We start from the raw sequence: 12,899 nt of genomic DNA, 5'->3' as shown, positions 1-12,899 counted from the left end.
AAAAAAAAAAAGCCTTTTTTTTCTTTTTCTTTTTTAAACCGATACCGATATTTTCCGATATCACATTTTAATGCCAATATCGGCCGATAATATCGGACATCCCTAGTCACAACATATCTTCACGTTTGGTTCTTTGATAGCAACATTGTTCCTCAATATCACATGACGTTATGCTTGTAAATCATTTATTCTAGCATTGTGAATGATATATTAAGGGCGCGTTCACACCTACCCTGTTTGGTCCACTTTAAGTGGACCATGGTCCCTTTAGATCGATAGTCCGTTTGGTTTGTACAGGTATGAACGCAAACCGAACTATAATGAGGACCAAACAACCGAACCATGGTCCTCTTGAAAAGTTGGGACTTGGTTCGTTTCAAAGTGGACCATGGTTCGTTTGCTGTTGGTGTGAACGCGATCGAACTTTATATAGTATCTAATCTAGAACAAATGAGTGACAGGTGCCTAGTGGCGGCGACCCAACTCAAATGAATGACAGGCGCGCGGACAGTCTCTCTCTCTCTCTCTCTCTCTCTCTCTCTCTCTCTCTCTCTCTCTCTCTCTCTCTCTCTCTCTCTCTCTCTACTCTCTAGTCGACTTGCGCCACGCTCGTAATGACAGTATCTCTCTGCTTTATCACAAGAGACGCTGTCGGCAACTGTTTACGTTTGTGAGTGCTAGTCCAATAGATGAACGACTTGGCGACAGCATGTCCTTTGTTTATAAATTAGATCCGCATTAGATTACTATAAAACTTCCGGTTTAGCTGTAGAATGGAGTAGGTCGCATGTGACACAGCTGCTCACCCGTTATTTTTTTTTTCGTTTTAAAATCATAATTATATACCATTAATGCGTTTAAAACTTGACGCATATATCAACTGAGACTATCAACTAACTATATTGACCAAAAGAATCGAGATGCCATCAAGGAAAGACCCAAGGAAAGACCAAAAACCAGTCGAAGAGGTCCCGCTGCGGGACCCAGGATACGTACAGCGGACAGCAGAAAGTATTGACTCGACAGAGGCCGCTTCAAGTTCAACCCCATCAAAGACCTCCGCAGATACCGAACATATCATCCGGAAAATGGAGGAAATGGGGAAGACAATGGAGAAGAGAATGGAGGTAATGATCACAGAGAAGAGAATGGAGGAAATGATCACAGAATCACAGAAGATAATAACTCAAAAAGTAGATGCTATTAAAGAATCTATTGAAGGCAAAATTGATGCGCTGAGAGCGGACGCCGACGCACAGAATAAACGCACCGAGGCTCTGGAGAAAGTAGTGGAAGCCCACGAAATCAAATTCACTCACATCTACAAGGAAGTAGAGGCTAACACAGTTAACCTAACTGCCGAGATGAAGGGGAACTACAATGAAATCAAGACGGAGCTCAGCGAAATAACGGAGGAGCTCACGCGAATCAATAAAGAACAGAAAGCCAAAATATTCTAGATGGAATATCAAAAACGCAGGCTGAATATTCGCATTGTCGGTCTGGACGAATCAGTGAGATGTGAAAACCCTGAAGAGTTTGCCACAGAATTACAGAAAATCTTGGGAACAGGAATCCTTCCTAAAATACCGGAGGTGGATGAGTGCTTCAGATTGGGACCCCGCTCCAGTGACAGCAACGCTAAGCCCAGAGTGATATTAGTTGTACTGCGCCAAGTCAGAATAAAAGAAATGATTATGCGTGGAATTCGCAGGATGAAAGGCAATCTGAAACACATGGAGGTACCAATACACTGCTTTGAAGATTATTGTCGTGATGTAGTGGAACTGCGTGCCAAGTTCAAGACGGTGATGTCTCAACTATACCTGGGGAAATACAGACCCCTACTAATATACCCTGCAATACTTCGCGCCGTCGACAAACAAGGAGCAAAAGTTCTCCTCAAATCGCCTGAAGAGGCAGCCAAATTCCTGTCTGAACAGGAGCAGATTAGTGTATAAATGGCCTTTTAAATCTCAGTTATGCAAGGTCACCATATAGTACAACCTTTAATAATCGAGGATTTGGGACAGAGAGACCTACGTGCTCAGAGTTTTTGAATGCTTTCCCCGACGTGTATATTATTGCGGACATATTGGATTTAAGATTGGAACACTCCAGAACATACTGGAACATTCAGACAATGTAAAAATGACATATTGGAATAATCTAGAACATCGAAGCATTCTTTGATATATGGAGCATTCTGGAATATCAGCAATACGTGGTCATTCATTCTACCAGAAGCCCCTCGGGGGAATAATCAACAGCTATCTAGATGCAAAACCACAGAGCCATCATAGCCGGCCGGCTGAAAGATCACTCTACACAACGATCATCGCCCACCCCGGTCGGGGGAAATGCTGCATATACGTATTTAAAAATTGTTTTTTATTAATGGGAAATAATTTCACTACTTCTCCAATTAATACTTTAGATGTTTAAGCATAGCAATGCTCTTTTAAGATCTAAGTTAATGTTCTCTTCCTTTTACTTGTTTTTTTTTTCTTTCTTTTTCATCCGCTCTCTCTGATTTATTGAGGCTCTCTCTTCAGTTCAATACCTTCATATTATTCATGGGTTACTATAAATTACTATAAATTACAAGTTCATATAAAATGTAAGTGATTAAGGCATGACAATTGAAGCTTATTTTTGGTCTTTATTTTTAGTTTATCTCATTTAAATTTTTATTTATTTATTTTTTACGGGTAAGTGGCCAAGCCACAGTCGACATTCTACTTATGGTAGAATTTAGAGTGTTAGATCCTATGGTATACATAGGAATGTTAAGGATAATTGGATCATTCTGGGATATCCGGTGGTGCAAGGGAGAGAGTCATACGCAAAGGTTGTGTTCATGGAACACAATCCTGTACGACTCTCGGTGGGAGGGAAGGGTAGGGGATTTTTATTTGTATATATGTATGTTTTTAAGCTCGGCTCTCAACGGGACCTCACTAGTGGGATGTATATCTAGTATTGCCTCGCACTCTAGAAGCATTACCAAAAATTACAATGCAACATGTATAGACTATGGCTAGTTTGAATATAATGATATGGAACACCGGGGGAATAAATAACCAACTTAAACGCAAAAGCGTGCTCACACTGATGAAAAAAGAACATGTGGACATTGCTCTGCTAAGCGAAACACACATTCTAGGGAAAGACATAGGTAAATTAGCGGACAACATATACCATAATATCAGTCACTCCTCTATTGGTACGAGAACTCGGGGTGTAGCAATAGTCGTTAAACGTAAGTTGAATATTGTACTAAAGGGAGTATGGTCTGATGTAGAAGGTCGGATAACTATAGCTAAGATTGAACATAAGAACAGGAAAATAGCGTTGATAGCGGTATACGCCCCAAATTTGTACGAAGAAGATTTCTTCACTACACTAACCAATGCAATGTTAGACATTCCCGATTACTCATTTATAATAGGAGCGGATTTTAATGCCATCTGGAACCCAAGGATAGACAAATCTTACCTCGCCTTTTCCAGCGAACAAAAGAATTCATCGAAGGCATTAAAGGATTGGTCAAAGATTACAGGTGTAAAGGACTTATGGCGGTTACTTAACCCCACGACCCGGAAGTACTCTTGTCGATCTGCGAGACATAAGACACTATCCAGAATAGATTATGTCTTTGCATCACAGAGACTATTTGATAATTATGAAGTGGAAATGATACCCAACGCACTATCAGATCACTGTTATTTACTCCTTAAAGGTACATTTGGTATACTATCCTCCCGAGCCCCAAGATGGCGATTTAACTCGTTGCTGCTTAACAACAAGGAATTCATTACACAACTCAAAGAAGCTCTTATATTATTCCAACGGGAGAATGCAAACTCGGTGCAAGACCCCAGAATAATATGGATGTCGGTAAAGGGAATGATCAAAGACTTCACGGATAGCTTTTCCTCCAAAATGCGCAAGAATCAAAACACAAAACTGGATGAGCTGGAAACGCTTTACTCAACGTTATTTAATTCTCTGAAATACAACAACTCAACTCGACTAGAAAATCAAGTTAACGTACTAAAAATAGAGATCAATGACATATACAGACAACAATCGGAAATACAAATACGCAGCACAAGACAACAGCAGTACTCCCATGGTTCCAAACCCAGCCACCTATTAGCCATGCGATTAATAATTAATGCAACATTTGCAGATATAACTACCATTAGAGCACAACAAGTACTTGTAACAGATCCGGTAAAAATAAACGATACATTCAAAGTATTCTACTCCGATTTATATAAATCAGAAATGACCTTCGATCAAAACAAAATGGACACATTTCTTAATCAAATTATTCTCCCTAAACTTTCAGAGGATGACGCTAAACAGTTAGAAATACCGATCACACTAGAGGAACTCAAGATGGCCATAACCGCAATGAAAAGTGGTAAGGCTCCAGGAAGAGACGGTTTCCCATCAGAAATTTACCTTTCTTGTTGGGACATAATTGGCCCCTTATTACTAAATATGATCTTATACTCAGTCAAGGAGGGGAACTTCCATAAAACCGACAATATTGCACTCATAACAGTCCTCCTTAAAAAAGACAAAGACCCCAACGAGTGCGGTAGTTATAGACCTGTAAGCCTCCTCGGAACAGATATCAAACTGTACTCTAAGGTATTAGCCATCAGATTACAAAAGCATATGACGTCTTTAGTTCACCCGGACCAAACTGGCTTCATAGGAGGCCGCCTGATCACTGAGAACATAAGACGTATACTGCACGTACTTGATGCCGACAAAGAGGACACCATACCTAAGGCGATACTGTCCCTGGATGCTATGAAGGCCTTTGACAGGCTGGAATGGTCGTATCTGTGGGCAGTGCTAGAAAGGATGGGGTTAGGAAAAGGATTCATCGATATGATTAAAGTATTATACAAAGACCCATCGGCCATGATTATAACAGGCACAATCATATCTGAAATATTTCCGGTATCACGCTCTGCCAGACAGGGTTGTCCTCTTAGTCCCGGTCTGTTCAATCTATCATTAGAGCCGTTAGCACAATATATAAGACAATCCCAATCCATAGAACCTATCGTAATCAAGGGCACACAACAAAAAATTTGTTTATATGCGGACGATGTAATATTGTTCATGAAAAACCCCAACACCACATTGCCTCATCTGCTCAAGTTGATTGAGGACTTTGGTGATTTATCGGGATTTAAGATAAATTGGCCGAAGTCGGCTTTCCTTCCACTTAACACCCCTGCAAAAAAAGATACAACCCTCCCAGGACAGATACCGATGGTAAAACATTTCAGATGCTTGGGAGTGGAAATATTCCCTACCATAAGACAAACGGTGAAGCACAACTACACAAAAATCCAAAACAAAATCAAAGACGACCTTGATAGATGGGCAAAACTTAAGAACACAGTACAAGCACGGATATCAATAGTTAAGATGGATGTACTACCTAAAATCAACTTCTTCTGTTCAATGCTACCGTTACCCCCTCCAGAGGGTTACTGGAAAAGATTACACTCCTCCACATACAAATTTATTTGGAATAACAAACCACCACGTATAAAAAGATCCACCGCACAGAGAAATAAAGCAGATGGTGGCATGGCATTTCCAGATTTTTTCCTATATTTTAAGGCGTACTCATTAAGTCCATTGACAACATGGTTTGACTCCCAAGCATTAGCATCTTGGAGGAAAATAGAAGAAAACATAGTAGCCCCACATAGACTGAAGGACATAGCATACACTAAACTACCAATCAAGCACTGTGAACGAAAATTTGGCCCCATAATTACTCATGCGATCCGGATATGGCGTGAATCACAAAAAAAAAATCCTAACCCACAAGAATGGCACAACCATACTCCCTTATTCAATAACAATGCTCTCTTAATTGGAAAACGACCTATAAGATTCCCTATATGGGAAGAGCAAGGCATACACTCATTAGGGGATATTTTTAACAAACAGGGTTTTTGTAGTGATAAAGAAATACGCAAAAAATTTAATCTCACCAAGTCCACATGGCTTTTTCACAAACAGTTAGAGCTATGTTTGAAGTCTCACGGTGTTCCATTAGACAGACCAATTGAACACCACAGATACCACAAATTCTTCTACTCAAGAGAGACATCGAGAGGTTTTGTTTCAGAATTTTATCATCAATTACTAACGTCCTCGTATGAAACCCTCCAACTTGACTCTGTCTGGAGGAGGGATATACCAGACCTGGAAAATGACTTTGATTGGCAAGGAGCCTGGGCAAATGTCCGACTTACATCAAGGAACCCGGATCATCAACAAATCAATCTTAACTATATTCACAGGACATACTTGACTCCTATAAGGCTGTGCCGAATGGGGCTCAAACAAGATTCCAAATGCACCCAATGTACAAATGGGGACGAAGGGACATTTATGCACATGTATTGGGACTGCTCACCAGTTAAGGCATTCTGGAAAGATGTGACCCAACAAATATCAAAACTTGTATCTTGGAATATACCTGTACACCCCTCGGTATTGCTGTTGAATGATGTTTTTGAGTTTGCAGTGAATCCACAGCTAAAGAGATTGGTTTTATCGGGTATCACAGTAGCCAAAAAGCTGATCGCATCACGCTGGTTTCAACCGGAAAAAATTTGCCGTAAAGTTTGGTTTCTTACATATCTCGATGTAATTTACCATGAAATATCTACAGCAAGAATTCTGGGTCTCAATGAATCCAAAATGTCAATGTGGTTAGAAGTGGTGGAGAGAATAAAAGCTAGCTTATAATGGTAGTGTCTGGTTAGGTGCGAGGGATAGTGGAGGTACTTCTCAAGGTGGGGTCCGGGAGGGGGGGGTTCGAGCTGAGCATATGTATGTAGGGTTTTTTTTTTTAGATAACAGGTATTATGGGTATATCTTATATAAAACAACTAACCAAAATGTGATCTCATTGGATGTGCCCTGACAATTAATGCTTGTATATCTTATCGTGTGTTGTCATGTTTGTTTATATGTTTGTTTTAAAAAAGAATAAAAAAATAAAATACAAAAAAAAATTAGATCCGCACCAAACAGGGTAGTGTGAACGCAGACCAAAATCAAACAATGTATCATTTTCACATTTGGTCCACCAGAAAGTCCGGACTATCCACGGATAGTCCGGACTATCCCCGGACTTTCAGGTGTGAACACACCCTAAGGTTCTTAATATCGCTCTCGTAGTTCGGTAGACTACTTCATTTGGTTCGGTTAGCGTTCACACTGCACTTTGTCAAGCACACCAAACCTTTTAAACAAAGCCATGTGATCAGTCACACAGGTCAGCCTTTTATTGGACATCATTTGGAATCCCATACCTGCCAACATTATGCTGTGAAAAAGGGGCTTCAAACTTGCAGGGATATTTCTTTCATGTTGGTAGATTTGTGTGCAGACACAGAGGAGATGTTTACTCTGGGTTGCCAGGATGTGTTTACTCCAGGGGTGTAAAAAGTACCCAGAAATGATACTTAAGTGAAAGTATGGGTACCGTCTCAAAATCGTACTCAAGTAAAAGTCAGAGTATCTGGCTAAAAACACTTGAGTAAAAGTAAAAAAAGTTTCTATTTTAAATGTACTTAAGTACTGTGGCAATTCCAGGTGTAGGGGTGGCAGAATAAACAACACACAGACAGGTTGCAGTTCCCAAAATCATACTCTTTATTTTCTTAGTCAAATAATAACGGTTTGCTGTCGGCCGGGCGGCGTCTCCGCTCTGTGGCCTTTTGCCTTGCGCTGCTACGGGGGACTGAGAGGAGGCTCCTCGGCTCCATTAAGTCCCCCCTCTCCAACAGGCGCACCGCGCCGTGATTCGCTAATCAGGTAATCACTCTGATGGGTATTTAGTGACAGGTGCGTCCGGAAGCGGACGCCCAAACATGGGCAGCGCCCAGCCATTGGGTCGCCACATAGCGCCCATCAATCACCAAGCCCAGGGGTGGCTTGGGGTTGCCACAGTACCCCCCCTCCAGCTCCGACCGTCGGGGAAGAGCGTCCGACGCCCAACAGGCATCCTTCCTGGAGAGGGCGTCTGCGTTGCCATGCGCCACCCCTGACCTGTGAATGACAGAAAAGTTAAATGACTGTAACTCCAGAAACCATCGAGTCACCCTGGCATTGGTCCCCTTTGTCTTGGCCATCCAGACTAGGGGGGCGTGATCCGTCACCAGCGTGAAACGCCTCCCCAGCAGATAATAGCGGAGCGTCTCCAGTGCCCACTTAATTGCCAGACCTTCGCGCTCCACCGCAGAATAGTTGCGCTCGTGTGGCAGCAGCTTCCTGCTCACATATAAAATCGGATGTTCCTCACCCTCCAGTTGCTGGGAGAGGACCGCTCCCAGTCCCACCTCTGATGCGTCTGTTTGTACCGTCATCTCCTTGTCGAAGTTCGGGGAGATCAGCACCGGTCCCGAACAGAGGGCAGTCTTGAGGTCCTCGAACGCCGCCTCCGCCTCCGGTGTCCACTTCACCGTGAACGGCCGCCGCGCCTGGGTCAGATCTGTGAGGGGAGCAGCGCGAGCAGCAAAGTTAGGGATAAACCTCCTATAATAGCTCGCTAGCCCATTAAATGTCCTGACCTGCTTCTTGGTTAAAGGGCGAGGCCACTCCCTTATTGCATCAATCTTCCTCTTCTGCGGTTTCACATTGCCCCGGCCTATTGTGAACCCCAGGTACTCTGCCTCTTCTAATCCCAGCCTGCATTTCTTTGGGTTGGCGGTGAGACCCGCCTCCCGGAGGGCCCCCAACACCGCTCTCACCTTTTGGAGGTGGGTGTCCCAATCTGACGAGTGGATGATAATGTCATCGAGATATGCGGCTGCATACTCCCGATGGGGCCGTAGTACTCTGTCCATCAGCCTCTGAAAGGTAGATGGCGCCCCATGCAGGCCAAACGGGAGAACTTTATAATGGAACAGCCCATCTGGGGTGGAGAAAGCCGTCTTCTCCCTTGAGGCGGGGGCCAGAGGGACTTGCCAATAACCCTTCGTTAGGTCTAGTGTCGTGATAAATCTGGCCAGGCCCAGTCTGTCAATGAGCTCATCCACTCTAGGCATGGGATAGGCGTCAAACTTTGAAATTTCATTAAGCTTCCTGAAATCATTACAGAACCTGGTTGTTGAGTCGGGTTTTGGCACTAAAACAATAGGACTGGACCACCCGCTATGAGACTCCTCAATTACTCCCATCTCCAGCATGACCCGCACTTCTCTTCTGACTGCCTCTCTTTTTGCCTCTGGGATACGATAGGGCTTCAGCTTTACCTTGTCTCCCGGGCTGGTAATGATGTGGTGCTGGGCCAATGTGGTGCGGCCCGGCGTGGCCGAGAACACGTCCCGGTTCTGTTGGACCAGCTCCCGAAGCTCCTGCCGTTGGGTCGGGGACAACTGTTCCCCGATGGGAACATCGGCCGCCTCTGCCACCTGCTGCGCAAAAGGGGGAAGAGGGGGGGGGCGAGAGCAACACATCCCGGGCATGCCATTTCTTCAACAGGTTAACATGGTATAACTGTCGATGCTTCCTACGGTCGGGCTGGTGGACCTTGTAGTTGACGGGACCCACTTTCTCGATTATGTCGTAGGGTCCCTGCCATTTGGCTAGGAATTTGCACTCTGCTGTCGGTACCAGTACTAGGACTCGGTCCCCCACATTAAACTCCCGTGGCTGTGCGCCCCGGTCATAAATGCGCTTCTGTGCGTCTTGGGCCTGTTGCATGTGTTCTCTCACCACTGGCCAGAGCGCCTTCATCCTGTCTCTCATTACCTGCACATGCTCTATGAGAGACCAGTGGGGCGACGGCTGTTCCTCCCAAATCTCCTTTGCGATGTCCAGGAGACCCCGCGGCTTGCGGGCGTAGAGCAGCTCAAATGGCGAGAAGCCAGTGGAGGCCTGTGGGACCTCACGCACAGAGAACATCAGAAAGGGCAACAACTGATCCCAATTCTTCCCATCCTTCTCCATCACCTTCCTTAGCATGCTTTTCAGGGTCTTGTTAAAGCGCTCGCACAGTCCATCCGTCTGTGGATGGTATATGGAGGTTCGTAGCTGTTCCACTTTCATTAGTTTGCACATTTCTTTCATGACCCGCGACATAAAGCACGAGCCCTGATCCGTGAGAATAGAGTCGGCAATTCCCACCCGACTAAACAAATGAAAGAGCTCCCGTGCCACAATTTTGGCCGTCACCGTGCGTAACAGGATGGCTTCGGGGTAACGGGTAGCATAATCTATGATTACCAGTATATACTGGTGGCCTCGGGACGATTTAACTAGAGGGCCTACTACGTCGAGGGCAATTCTTGAGAATGGGGTCTCAATGATGGGCAGCGGGATCAGAGGACTTTTATATTGTACCTTTGGTGCTGCGCGTTGACACTCTGGGCAGCTCCGGCAATAGTCCTCTACCGCTCTCTTCATGCCCGGCCAATGGAAACGCGCCCTTATGCGCTCCATGGTTTTGTCCACGCCCAGGTGCGCTCCGAGGATATGTGAATGCGCCAGCTGGAGTACAGTGGGAATAAAGAACTTCGGTACCAGCAATAGATCCCTAACCTCATCATTCTTTTTTACAACTTGGTACAGCAATTGTCTTTTTATTGCAAAGTGAGGATATGGCAGGTTACTCACCCCCTCCACGGGATTTCCATCTATGGTCTTGATATTCGCCCGGGCCTGCATTAGGTTTGGGTCTTCCAGCTGGGCCGTTCCGAACTGACCCGCCAGGTCCCTCCCCACCTCGTCCGCCTGGGGGAACTTCGCAAAGGGGTCCTCGTCACTGTTATCCGTCTCGGGGCCCGCTTGGGGCGCTGGCGCGTCGTCACCCACACCCGATGCCGTCTCTGTCTCACTCCCCGGTATATCCAGGGGTTCCGGCGCGTCGTCACCTACATCTGAGGCCGTCTCAGTCTCACTCCCCGTTACGTTCAGAGCACACACCTTCGGCTGACGTAACCCTTTCTTCTTCCTCGGTTTACCCGTAGAGGGTGGGGTGCGCGGGGAGATGACGGCTGAGCACAGCTGGCGATACAGGGGGCAGTCTCGACCAATCAGCAGCGCTACCGGCAGGTTAGGTATGACGCCGGCTGTCATCGAGCAGACCCCCTTGGTGGTTGTCAGGGTGATCGGCGCTGTAGGATACAACTTTGTGTCCCCGTGCACACAGGACACTGACACTTGCGGAGCCTCTGCGTCGCAGTGTGCCAAATGGGGCTGAACCAGCGTTATGGCACTACCCGAGTCCAGGAGCGCTACGGCATCTTTGTCGTTGACGCGCACGGGTAAAAGTGTCGCCGATGTTTCCTTATGGGCCCAACAGGCTGCGCCATAGTTGCACGTCTTTCCGCGGGGGTCTGAAGCTGCCGCCGATGGCATGGACACATCCCGGCCTGGGCAGTTCCACGAGAGATGCCCGGGCTCGCCGCAGTCGTAGCAGCGTCTTTGGTCCTGGTCGAACAGCGGTCTTCTTCGGGGTAGTTCGGGCTCACCTGCGTTCCCTACCCGGCCCCTTGGGCTGGGCTCGTCGGGACCCCTCCTTGTTCTCGGCCGCTCTGGCTTTTCCCCTCGCCCCCCTTTGAGTAACTCCCGCGTTACCTGGTGGGCCTCCACAATATTCACCAGCTGCTCCACGGAGCGGGGGTCCGCTTGACTCGCCTGCTTCTTCGAGTCATAGGGGAGGGCTCTGACAAAGCGGTCCATAACAATCCGTTCCAAAACCGTGGGCCCTCCGGGGTCAGTCATTAGCCAGGCTCGGCTTGTGCGGACCAGGTCGTGCATCTGGGAGCGCGGGGAGGCCTGTGCGTCATACACCCAGTCATGGAACCGCTGCGCGCGGGACTGCAGACTATGGCCGTACCGGGACAGAATTTCCTGCTTTAGCCGAGTGTAGTTCCCGGCTTGCTCCGGTGGCAGGTCCTGGTAGGCCTTTTGTGCATTACCCGACAGGAAGGGGGCCAGCAGTCCCCCCCAGTCGTCTTCGGGCCAGCCCTCCCGGCCGGCGGTGCGCTCAAACGCCAGGAGATAGGCTTCTATATCCTCCTGCTCCGTCAGCTTGGGGATGAAGCGCCCGGGGTTAGGCCGCGTCCCGGCGGCCCCTTCCTCCTGCCGGTGAGCGGCCATCCGCTGGAGCTCCGCGTGGATCATCCCCGTCTGTTTCCTCTGTTCGTGCAGGGCCTCTTCGTGCCGGGTCTGTTGTTCCATGCTCGCCTGTACAAGCTGCTGCACCAGCGCGTCCATGCTTTTTCCGTTATTAAATTTATATATATATATATATATATTTTTTTTTATTTCTTTTATTCTATTCTGATAAAGTCTATTGTTGTTTATTCTGCACCCCTGATTGCCAGTAGACTATGCCCGCATTCTCCACCACTGTGGCAATTCCAGGTGTAGGGGTGGCAGAATAAACAACACACATACAGGTTGCAGTTCCCCAAATCATACTCTTTATTTTCTTAGTCAAATAATAACGGTTTGCTGTCGGCCGGGCGGCGTCTCCGCTCTGTGGCCTTTTGCCTTGCGCTGCTACGGGGGACTGAGAGGAGGCTCCTCGGCTCCATTAAGTCCCCCCTCTCCAACAGGCGCACCGCGCCGTGATTCGCTAATCAGGTAATCACTCTGATGGGTATTTAGTGACAGGTGCGTCCGGAAGCGGACGCCCAAACATGGGCAGCGCCCAGCCATTGGGTCGCCACATAGCGCCCATCAATCACCAAGCCCAGGGGTGGCTTGGGGTTGCCACAGTACTAAAAAGTAAAAGTAAAGTTATAAAGTTATTCCGGGGCAATGAAATGTTCCGTTTCGTCCTCTTCATCACTCATACTATCGTTTGTGGCCATCTTCTGTAGCTTGTC

At 46.8% G+C, this 12,899-nt stretch overlaps 1 protein-coding gene across 1 annotated transcript in view; it reads right to left on the bottom strand.

Moving 5' to 3' along the window:
• The window catches only part of ksr2 (kinase suppressor of ras 2), a gene marked incomplete at both ends in the record, with an annotated part of 189,219 nt that overhangs the window by 16,073 nt on the left and 160,247 nt on the right, over window positions 1-12,899 (bottom strand). The window lies entirely within an intron of this gene.

This window comes from Notolepis coatsorum, assembly GCF_963971535.1.
Source record: "Notolepis coatsorum genome assembly, chromosome: 2".
Taxonomy (NCBI): domain Eukaryota; kingdom Metazoa; phylum Chordata; class Actinopteri; order Aulopiformes; family Paralepididae; genus Notolepis; species Notolepis coatsorum.
The sequence above is the reverse complement of the archived record's forward strand: the minus strand, read 5'-3'. Positions and strand labels throughout refer to the sequence as shown.